This window comes from Procambarus clarkii, chromosome 62 (assembly GCF_040958095.1).
Source record: "Procambarus clarkii isolate CNS0578487 chromosome 62, FALCON_Pclarkii_2.0, whole genome shotgun sequence".
Taxonomy (NCBI): Eukaryota; Metazoa; Arthropoda; class Malacostraca; order Decapoda; family Cambaridae; genus Procambarus; species Procambarus clarkii.
The window spans coordinates 16,158,081-16,168,822 of NC_091211.1; positions in this window are offsets into that span (position 1 = coordinate 16,158,081).

Here is a 10,742-nt window from a genome sequence, read left to right on the forward strand (position 1 = left end):
TTGGGCTTTGGCTCTTTGGTCCCGCCTCTCAACTATCACACACACACACACACACACACACACACACACACCGCTGTGTGTGTGTGTGTGTGTGTGTGTGTGTGCACGTATGCGTGTGAGAGAGAGAGTGAGTGCGGGAGGAGGCCCTCGCCGGCCGTGCCCTGGTGTGCGCACTCCACACACCACGTGGAGAACGCACAAGTTAGTTTTATAGCGCAGTTTGGAGATCATTATGAATAACAATATGAGCAGAAGCGATACAAGGAGACGTATAAATGTGTCAGATACTCAAAAGAAGACAGATAACTGTTGGTAAACCCCAACGCCTGAGGTAGAGTAGTGAGGAAGATGGTCACACTACCCAGGGAGCACTCCACAAGGGGCGGTGTATACCCCGCCAAGACGGGGCAGTACAGTGGCCTCCGCTGGAGTGACCTCCACTCCAACACCAGACAAAACAAATGAACAACATTTGGTCGCAAAACTGATTCTGCGCTGGCGGACCAACGGCCGGTTTACCGTCCAGATCAATACCCGCACCTTTACTGTCCTCCTCTTATTTGCTTCCCCCATTTTGGACGGTCGATGCTCGACACTTGTTCTTCCCGCTGGCCCCCACCTGATGCCCGGTCCCTTCCCGCTGGCCCCCACCTGATGCCCGGTCCCTTCCCGCTGGCCCCCACCTGATGCCCGGTCCCTTCCCGCTGGCCCCCACCTGATGCCCGGTCCCCTCCCGCTGGCCCCACCTGATGCCCGGTCCCTTCCCGCTGGCCCCCACCTGATGCCCGGTCCCTTCCCGCTGGCCCCCACCTGATGCCCGGTCCCTTCCCGCTGGCCCCACCTGATGCCCGGTCCCTTCCCGCTGGCCCCCACCTGATGCCCGGTCCCTTCCCGCTGGCCCCCATCTGATGCCCGGTCCCTTCCCGCTGGCCCCCACCTGATGCCCGGTCCCTTCCCGCTGGCCCCCACCTGATGCCCGGTCCCTTCCCGCTGGCCCCCACCTGATGCCCGGTCCCTTCCCGCTGGCCCCACCTGATGCCCAGTCCCTTCCCGCTGGCCCCACCTGATGCCCAGTCCCTTCCCGCTGGCCCCACCTGATGCCCAGTCCCTTCCCGCTGGCCCCCACCTGATGCCCAGTCCCTTCCCGCTGGCCCCCACCTGATGCCCGGTCCCTTCCCGCTGGCCCCCACCTGATGCCCGGTCCCTTCCCGCTGGCCCCCACCTGATGCCCGGTCCCTTCCCGCTGGCCCCACCTGATGCCCAGTCCCTTCCCGCTGGCCCCCACCTGATGCCCGGTCCCTTCCCGCTAGCCCCACCTGATGCCCAGTCCCTTCCCGCTGGCCCCACCTGATGCCCAGTCCCTTCCCGCAGGCCCCACCTGATGCCCAGTCCCTTCCCGCTGGCCCCACCTGATGCCCAGTCCCTTCCCGCTGGCCCCACCTGATGCCCAGTCCCTTCCCGCTGGCCCCCACCTGATGCCCGGTCCCTTCCCGCTGGCCCCCACCTGATGCCCAGTCCCTTCCCGCTGGCCCCACCTGATGCCCAGTCCCTTCCCGCTGGCCCCACCTGATGCCCAGTCCCTTCCCGCTGGCCCCACCTGATACCCAGTCCCTTCCCGCTGGCCCCACCTGATGCCCAATACTCGCCCAATAAAGGTGCATAATAACAATTGGTATGGGAGGGGCGTGGCTCACCTGCAGGCTCCAGTGGCACCCAGGGGCAGGTGGAACGGCTCAGTTGTCTGAAGCCCTTCTCTATTGTGGCTGTTTGATAGTTTGCTTAATAGAGCTACGGTCTTCCGATTTTACGGTCCGTGGTTCGAGGTTCCTATGGCCTTCATTCACCCATAAATGAAATTATATATAGTAGGCAGCCATCAGTCTCAGGAGACTATGGAGTTGTGCTCTAGTTGTGGGTCTGGAGTGGCCTCTCCAGGGCGCAAAGGCAGGGTAGGTTGACACGGGGGAGAAGCTGTCACCCATGCAGCAGGTCCCCCCCCCTCTCCACGGCGCCGAAAGTCTCCAAAGGAAAGACAATCACCAATACGATTGGTTCCAGCGCCGTCGCAGGAACTCTCAGAACGAGGTTGAAGGCATCAACGAACTGCTCCAGGGGGCTCCAGCTCCGGAAGGAAGGAATTATCAAGGGAAAGCGCCAAGCCATTATGGCTATACAGCACGTGGAAGGGATCAGGATAAGGATCTGGGATGGGACGGGAGGAAGGAATGGTGCCCAACCACTTGGACGGTCGGTGGTCTCCAAACCCGGAGACCGCCGTGGTCGGGGCCAGAGAAGACCCACCCCAGCAAGGGCAAGAACGACCCCAGCCTCCTGAAGCAGGGCCTGGGGGCCGCACGAGCCCCAGGAGGTGGACGGCCCGGTCCCGCACCTACGGGTTCCTGACAGATCGTCACAGCTCCCTGTCACCCGAGACCGACTGCCTTCATGACCCAGCAAAAGGAAGACTAATAATTAGTAATTAATATATATATATATATATATATATATATATATATATATATATATATATATAATATATATATAATATATATATAATATATATATATAATATATATATATATAAAAACCAGTAAAAACTCTCCAGACGGGAGAGTCATGCATAGTAGGCTGAGAAGTGCGTTCTGGCTACTAGGTACGACATTATATATATATATATATATATATATATATATATATATATATATATATATATATTATATTATATTATATTATATTATATTATATTATACATGTATTCACCTAGTTGTGCTTGCGGGTTATGAGCTTTGCTCTTTCGCCCGCCTCTCAACTGTCAATCAACTGTTTACTAACTACTTTTTTTCCTCTCTCTTCTTCTTCCACACTACACAAACACACACACACCCCAGGAAGCAGCCCGTGACAGCTGACTAACTCCCAGGTACCTATTTACTGCTAGGTAACAGGGGCTTTCAGGGTGAAAGAAACTTTGCCCATTTGTTTCTGCCTCGTGCGGGAATCGAACCCGCGTCACAGAATTAAGTCCTGCGCGCTATCCACCAGGCTACCAGGCCCCTGTACATGTGTGTATATTTTGAGGTAGAACAGTGAGCATCACTGGGTTTCGGAGGAAGTGATGCATTGAAGGTCTTTAGTAGAGGTGGGGGTCCCGGGGTCCGGGGGTCCCGGGGTCTGGGGGTCCCGGGGTCCTGGGGTCCCGGGGTCTGGGGGTCCCGGGGTCCTGGGGTCCCGGGGTCTGGGGATCCCGGGGTCCTGGGGTCCTGGGGTCTGGGGGTCCCGGGGTCCTGGGGTCCCGGGGTCTGGGGATCCCGGGGTCCTGGGGTCCCGGGGTCCTGGGATCCCGGGGTCTGGGGGTCCTGGGATCCCGGGGTCCTGGGGTCCTGGGGTCCTGGGGTCCCGGGGTCCTGGGATCCCCGGGGTCCTGGGATCCCGGGGTCCTGGGGTCCCAAGGTCCTGGGGTCCCGGGGTCCTGGGATCCCTGGGGTCCTGGGGTCCACAGACACCTGGCGGGTTCCATCACCACTCAACTGTGTTGAAGGTTCACTAGGAGCCCCTTAACTCCTCCTCCTCGTAAAGTTCATCTATAAAGCCACAGTTATACATGAGGGAAGAAAGGCGTCGCAGCTTCCTCCATCTCCCAAACAGTTATTGGTCTTGTGTGTTTATTTTACTGCTGATGAGAATCGTATTTTTGACAATAATTTTGACGAAGATTTTCTTCTGTTAGAAAGTTACTTGTCACTGAATTGGGTTTTTTTCCGCGCCGTCGTGCATTTTAGGGCGGGCGAGGACGGCTGCTGTGAGAGCATGATAGGCGGAGTGGCAACAGAGCATGATAGGCGGAGTGGCAACAGAGCATGATAGGCGCAGTGGCAACAGAGCATGATAGGCGCAGTGGCAACAGAGCATGATAGGCGGAGTGGCAACAGAGCATGATAGGAGGAGTGGCAACAGAGCATGATAGGAGGAGTAGCAACAGAGCATGATAGGCGGAGTGGCAACAGAGCATGATAGGCGGAGTGGCAACAGAGCATGATAGGCGGAGTGGCAACAGAACATGATAGGCGGAGTGGCAACAGAGCATGATAGGCGGAGTGGCAACAGAACATGATAGGCGGAGTGGCAACAGAGCATGATAGGCGGAGTGGCAACAGAGCATGATAGGCGGAGTGGCAACAGAGCATAATAGGCGGAGTGGCAACAGAGCATGATAGGCGGAGTGGCAACAGAGCATGATAGGCGGAGTGGCAACAGAGCATGATAGGCGGAGTGGCAACAGAGCATAATAGGCGGAGTGGCAACAGAGCATAATAGGCGGAGTGGCAACAGAGCATGATAGGCGGAGTGGCAACAGAGCATGATAGGCGGAGTGGCAACAGAGCATGATGGGCGGAGTGGCAACAGAGCATGATAGGCGGAGTGGCAACACTGGCAACACCCCCACGGTGACAGGTGTTACGTCCGCTCTCTTGACGTACTGAGCTCCTGGGCCCCCAAACCTTTCCTGAGGTGGCTGAAGAACCGGCTGAACTAAGTTAAACTTACTACATACTTTTACAGTTATCTGTTGGTAGGTCCGCTGACCTCAGCTCTGTTGCTGCGCTCTCACCTCCTGTGATGGATAGTCTCACCTCCTGTGATGGATAGTCTCACCTCCTGTGATGGATAGTCTCACCTCCTGTGATGGATAGTCTCACCTCCTGTGATGGATAGTCTCACCTCCTGTGATGGATAGTCTCACCTCCTGTGATGGATAGTCTCACCTCCTGTGATGGATAGTCTCACCTCCTGTGATGGATAGTCTCACCTCCTGTGATGGATAGTCTCACCTCCTGTGATGGATAGTCTCACCTCCTGTGATGGATAGTCTCACCTCCTGTGATGGATAGTCTCTCCTCCTGTGATGGATAGTCTCACCTCCTGTGATGGATAGTCTCTCCTCCTGTGATGGATAGTCTCACCTCCTGTGATGGATAGTCTCACCTCCTGTGATGGATAGTCTCACCTCCTGTGATGGATAGTCTCACCTCCTGTTGAAGATTGAGGGGGGGGGGGGACGCCAGGAACAGTGAGGGAGGGGGGGAGGGGGGGGGGGCGAAAGAGTGAAATAATAAATTACAAGTCAGTGTGGTGTGAGCTCTGAATAAGTCGGAGTTTTCCTGCGTGTCTGAGTTTGTTTCTTGCGATGACTCTGCAGGGGGGGGGGGGGGGAGTCTGGGGCTGGAGGGAGGGAAAGTCTGGGGCTGGAGGGAGGGAAAGTCTGGGGCTGGAGGGAGGGAAAGACTGGGGCTGGAGGGAGGGAAAGTCTGGGGCTGGAGGGAGGGAAAGTCTGGGGCTGGAGGGAGGGAAAGACTGGGGCTGGAGGGAGGGAAAGACTGGGGCTGGAGGGAGGGAAAGTCTGGGGCTGGAGGGAGGGAAAGACTGGGGCTGGAGGGAGGGAAAGTCTGGGGCTGGAGGGACGGAAAGTCTGGGGCTGGAGGGAGGGAAAGTCTGGGGCTGGAGGGAGGGAAAGACTGGGGCTGGAGGGAGGGAAAGACTGGGGCTGGAGGGAGGGAAAGTCTGGGGCTGGAGGGAGGGAAAGACTGGGGCTGGAGGGAGGGAAAGTCTGGGGCTGGAGGGACGGAAAGTCTGGGGCTGGAGGGAGGGAAAGTCTGGGGCTGGAGGGAGGGAAAGTCTGGGGCTGGAGGGAGGGAAAGACTGGGGCTGGAGGGAGGGAAAGACTGGGGCTGGAGGGAGGGAAAGTCTGGGGCTGGAGGGAGGGAAAGACTGGGGCTGGAGGGAGGGAAAGACTGGGGCTGGAGGGAGGGAAAGTCTGGGGCTGGAGGGAGGGAAAGTCTGGGGCTGGAGGTGGGGGAGGGAGGGACATATCTAGGGCGTCAATATAGTCGTCGGTGGAGGTGATCAATACGGCGGCGGCGGCGGCGGTATAGTAAGTCATCACAAGCGGTCACCAGCCAAATGTCGCCGGACACAACCGCAGAAATTTCTACCTGCGTCTCCTTCATTACCGGCCATTGTACTGGTGTTGGGCGTCGGGGTTGGTGGCCGCCTCGCCCCTCTGGACGGCTGACGCAGCGGCCAAAACCTCCCCCGGCGGTGTGCTGGGTTACGCTCCTCTACACTTGTCGATCCGGTAATGGTGCGCGGCCGTCTCCGCCTCCCTCTGCCGGAGGTGAAATGATTCTACACTCCTCTCTTCTCATGTGTTTAATTATAACATTGGCGGCCCCCGTGTCAGAGGACGCCCCGCGCCCACGCTGCTCCTCGCACTCACCCTCATATATATATATATATATATATATATATATATATATATATATATATATATATATATATATATATATATATATATATATATATATATATATATAATATGTCGTACCTAGTAGCCAGAACGCACTTCTCAGCCTACTATGCAAGGCCCGATTTGCCTAATAAGCCAAGTTTTCCTGAATTAATATATTTTCTCTAATTTTTTTCTTATGAAATGATAAAGGTACCCATTTCATTATGCATAACGTCAATTTTATTTTATTGGAGTTAAAATTAACGTAGATATATGACCGAACCTAACCAACCCTACCTAACCTAACCTAACCTATCTCTATAGGTTAGGTTAGGTAGCCGAAAAAGTTAGGTTAGGTTAGGTTAGGTAGGTTAGATAGTCGAAAAATAATTAATTCATGAAAACTTGGCTTATTAGGCAAATCGGGCCTTGCATAGTAGGCTGAGAAGTGCGTTCTGGCTACTAGGTTCGATATATATATATATATATATATATATATATATATATATATATATATATATATATATATATATATATATAATATATAATATTTATTTATTTCATTAATTTATGGGGAGAGTGGGGCAGAATACTGGGACATTATGCAGCAAAACACTTATTACACTTAACAGAGGAGCGTCAATATTTGGGAAGCAGCTCCGGCCGTCACCTGCAGCTGCACACCCGAGTGATTGCCGCTAAAGTGGCACTTGAGCGGGAGCGGGAGATCTCTGGTGTTTACCCTGCGGGTGTGTGTGCTCAGTCCCTGACACATGCTCTCACATCTTTACCAGCCTCGCCACTTGTCTCCTGCCTCGGACACTCACACGCTCTTCCCTGCCTCACTGTCTGCTACACCCAGGGTCCTGCCTCAATGCCTCCTACACCCAGGGTCCAGCCTCACTGTCTGCTACACCCAGGGTCCTGCCTCAATGCCTCCTACACCCAGGGTCCTGCCTCACTGTCTGCTACACCCAGGGTCCTGCCTCAATGCCTCCTACACCCAGGGTCCTGCCTCAATGCCTCCTACACCCAGGGTCCTGCCTCAATGCCTCCTACACCCAGGGTCCTGCCTCACTGCCTGCTAACTCTTCCCCGACAACGCTTCTAGCATTGTGCATATGGAACCCTGTCTCTTGTAGGTTGGCCACCCTGTCTCTTGTAGGTTGGCCACCCTGTCTCTTGTAGGTTGGCCACCCTGTCTCTTGTAGGTTGGCCACCCTGTCTCTTGTAGGTTGGCCACCCTGTCTCTTGTAGGTTGGCCACCCTGTCTCTTGTAGGTTGGCCACCCTGTCTCTTGTAGGTTGGCCACCCTGTCTCTTGTAGGTTGGCCACCCTGTCTCTTGTAGGTTGGCCACCCTGTCTCTTGTAGGTTGGCCACCCTGTCTCTTGTAGGTTGGCAACCCTGTCTCTTGTAGGTTGGCAACCCTGTCTCTTGTAGGTTGGCCACCCTGTCTCTTGTAGGTTGGCCACCCTGTCTCTTGTAGGTTGGCCACCCTGTCTCTCTCGCTGGACTGGACGGTAGAGCGACGGTCTCGCTTCATGCAGGTCGGCGTTCAATCCGCGACCGTCAAAGTGGTTGGGCACCATTCCTTCCCCTCGTCCCATCCCAAATCGTTATCCTGACCCCTTCCCAGTGCTGTATAGTCGTAGTATATCCCCTCTCCTCCTCCCCCATTCCCCTCCCCCTTTCCCCTCCCCCTTTCCCCTCTCCTCCCCCCCACTAGCCCTAGACGGGAGGCCGCTAATGAGAGCAAAACAGGTGTGGGTTGGCCACTTGTTGCCAACGCTAACAACCACACAACTAATTAGCCGGAAGTTGGTGTCGGCGCCGAGAGGTCGCGCTGTTGCTGTGGTGGTGGTAATGGTGGTGGTGGTAGCGGTAGCGGTTGTGGTGATATTATTAGTGGTAGTGGTGGTAGCGGTTGTGATGATATTATTAGTGGTAGTGGTGGTAGCGGTTGTGGTGATATTATTAGTGGTAGTGGTGGTAGCGGTTGTGGTGATATTATTAGTGGTAGTGGTGGTAGCGGTTGTGGTGATATTATTAGTGGTAGTGGTGGTAGCGGTTGTGATGATATTATTAGTGGTAGTGGTGGTAGCGGTTGTGGTGATATTATTAGTGGTAGTGGTGGTAGCGGTTGTGGTGATATTATTAGTGGTAGTGGTGGTAGCGGTTGTGGTGATATTATTGGTGGTGGTGGTTGTGGTCATGGAGCAGGTGCTTATACCTATTAGCGCTTGCCTAGCCTGGCTAAGAACAATGTGGAGTAGGTCTTCATGCCTCGCCTTCTAACTATTTATTTCTGATGCGTCTTTAATCCGTTGACGTTCGTATTGTGAATTGTTTTAGTATTGAAGTTGTGTGTGGTGACAGCCACGACTTCCGCGTTCAATGTATGTTGTGATCATGTCCCCTCTGCTGCTTATCTTTTTCTGTCCATATTGACAATCTGTCAGGAGGCCTGCGTCGGAGGCCTGCGTCGGAGGCCTGCGTCGGAGGCCTGCGTCAGAGGCCTGCGTCAGAGGCCTGCGTCAGAGGCCTGCGTCAGAGGCCTGCGTCAGAGGTGATCAGTGATAATCTGCCTAGTATAATAATATGACGAAGACGACGAGAGCGGATACCGTAATTGGAGAGGTCCATACACCTCATACCGGGAGGCGTGAAGAACACTCAATAATGTAATACATGAGAGATGATAACACAGTTCCTGTTTACAGTGTACACCTGGAGTACTCAGGAGTGGGGCAACTCGTCACCTGCTACAGCTAAACCTCTACTGAAGATTACTACTACATATACATATATCAGAACTAAACACATCATAACTTTATACTGGTGCTTCCAGGCCTTTGAGTCTCTAATCAGACTTGTATATTTGGAGCAATACAGGCTGAACAGTAGAGATAGTGATACAAAGGTCTAATTCAATTTCAGCCTTGTTGCATGCTAATTTGGCTGGCATGTCAGTGTCATCATGGTAAGTGGATAGTGAGGTGGGAACCTTACTCAAGAGATTTTACACTGTGTATTCGAAGGTTTCTCTCGCAATAGTCTACGGTGCTGGCCTGCCAGGTTTAACTATACCTTCACCAGACAACATGGTGTAGCACTCTGGTGTATCACCCACTTAGTCATGTGACACTGAGGTGACATTTTAATTGTAGACGCAAGTTAACTACAGACGCAAATTTACGTTTGAACCTTTCGTATTATTGATAATTTCAGCTCCCTAGCAAGTTTTCTCATGTTATTCAGGATGGGAAGCTGTTAAAGAGGTAGGGATGGACTTGTTCTAGGGATAGTCAAGCTAGGACTTCACAATCAAAATAGTAAGGACTCGAAGGATGGGAACAAGAACAGAGCAGTTTATGTGTATTATATATAGGGTATTTAGTGGAGAGTTGGTGAAGATGTGGGCGTTGACAGCCTGGCCACGATGGAGATTCTGATGATTGCAGAGGTGGGGCGACGGGTGGGCATTTTAGACGGGGGATACGTGGGTAGGGTGTGAGGATGGGCATGGTAGACGGGGGATACGTGGGTAGGGTGTGAGGATGGGCATGGTAGACGGGGGATACGTGGGTAGGGTGTGAGGATGAGCATGGTAGACGGGGTATACGTGGGTGGAGTGTAAGGATGAGCATGATAGACGGGGTATACGTGGGTAGGGTGTGAGGATGGGCATGGTAGACGGGGTATACGTGGGTGGAGTGTAAGGATGAGCATGGTAGACGGGGTATACGTGGGTAGGGTGTGAGGATGGGCATGGTAGACGGGGTATACGTGGGTGGAGTGTGAGGATGAGCATGGTAGACGGGGTATACGTGGGTAGGGTGTGAGGATGGGCATGGTAGACGGGGTATACGTGGGTAGGGTGTGAGGATGGGCATGGTAGACGGGGTATACGTGGGTAGGGTGTGAGGATGAGCATGGTAGACGGGGTATACGTGGGTGGAGTGTAAGGATGAGCATGATAGACGGGGTATACGTGGGTAGGGTGTGAGGATGGGCATGGTAGACGGGGTATACGTGGGTGGAGTGTAAGGATGAGCATGGTAGACGGGGTATACGTGGGTAGGGTGTGAGGATGAGCATGGTAGACGGGGTATACGTGGGTGGAGTGTAAGGATGAGCATGGTAGACGGGGTATACGTGGGTAGGGTGTGAGGATGAGCATGGTAGACGGGGTATACGTGGGTGGAGTGTAAGGATGGGCATGATAGACAAGTGTAAGTGGGTGAGGCGTGAGGGTAGGCAGGGTTGGCAGAGTGCAAGGGGCTGGGCATGGTTGAGAGTGTGTAAGGGGCGGGGTGTGAGGGTGTGAGGGGGGCACAGTAAACAGGGTGTGAGGGTGTGCGGGAGGGTGAGGGGGGGCGAGGTTTATGATGATAGCATCCGCTGCAAAACGCTTTGTGTTTTTGATTGCGGTGGTTCAGTTTGATTCGAAACGAT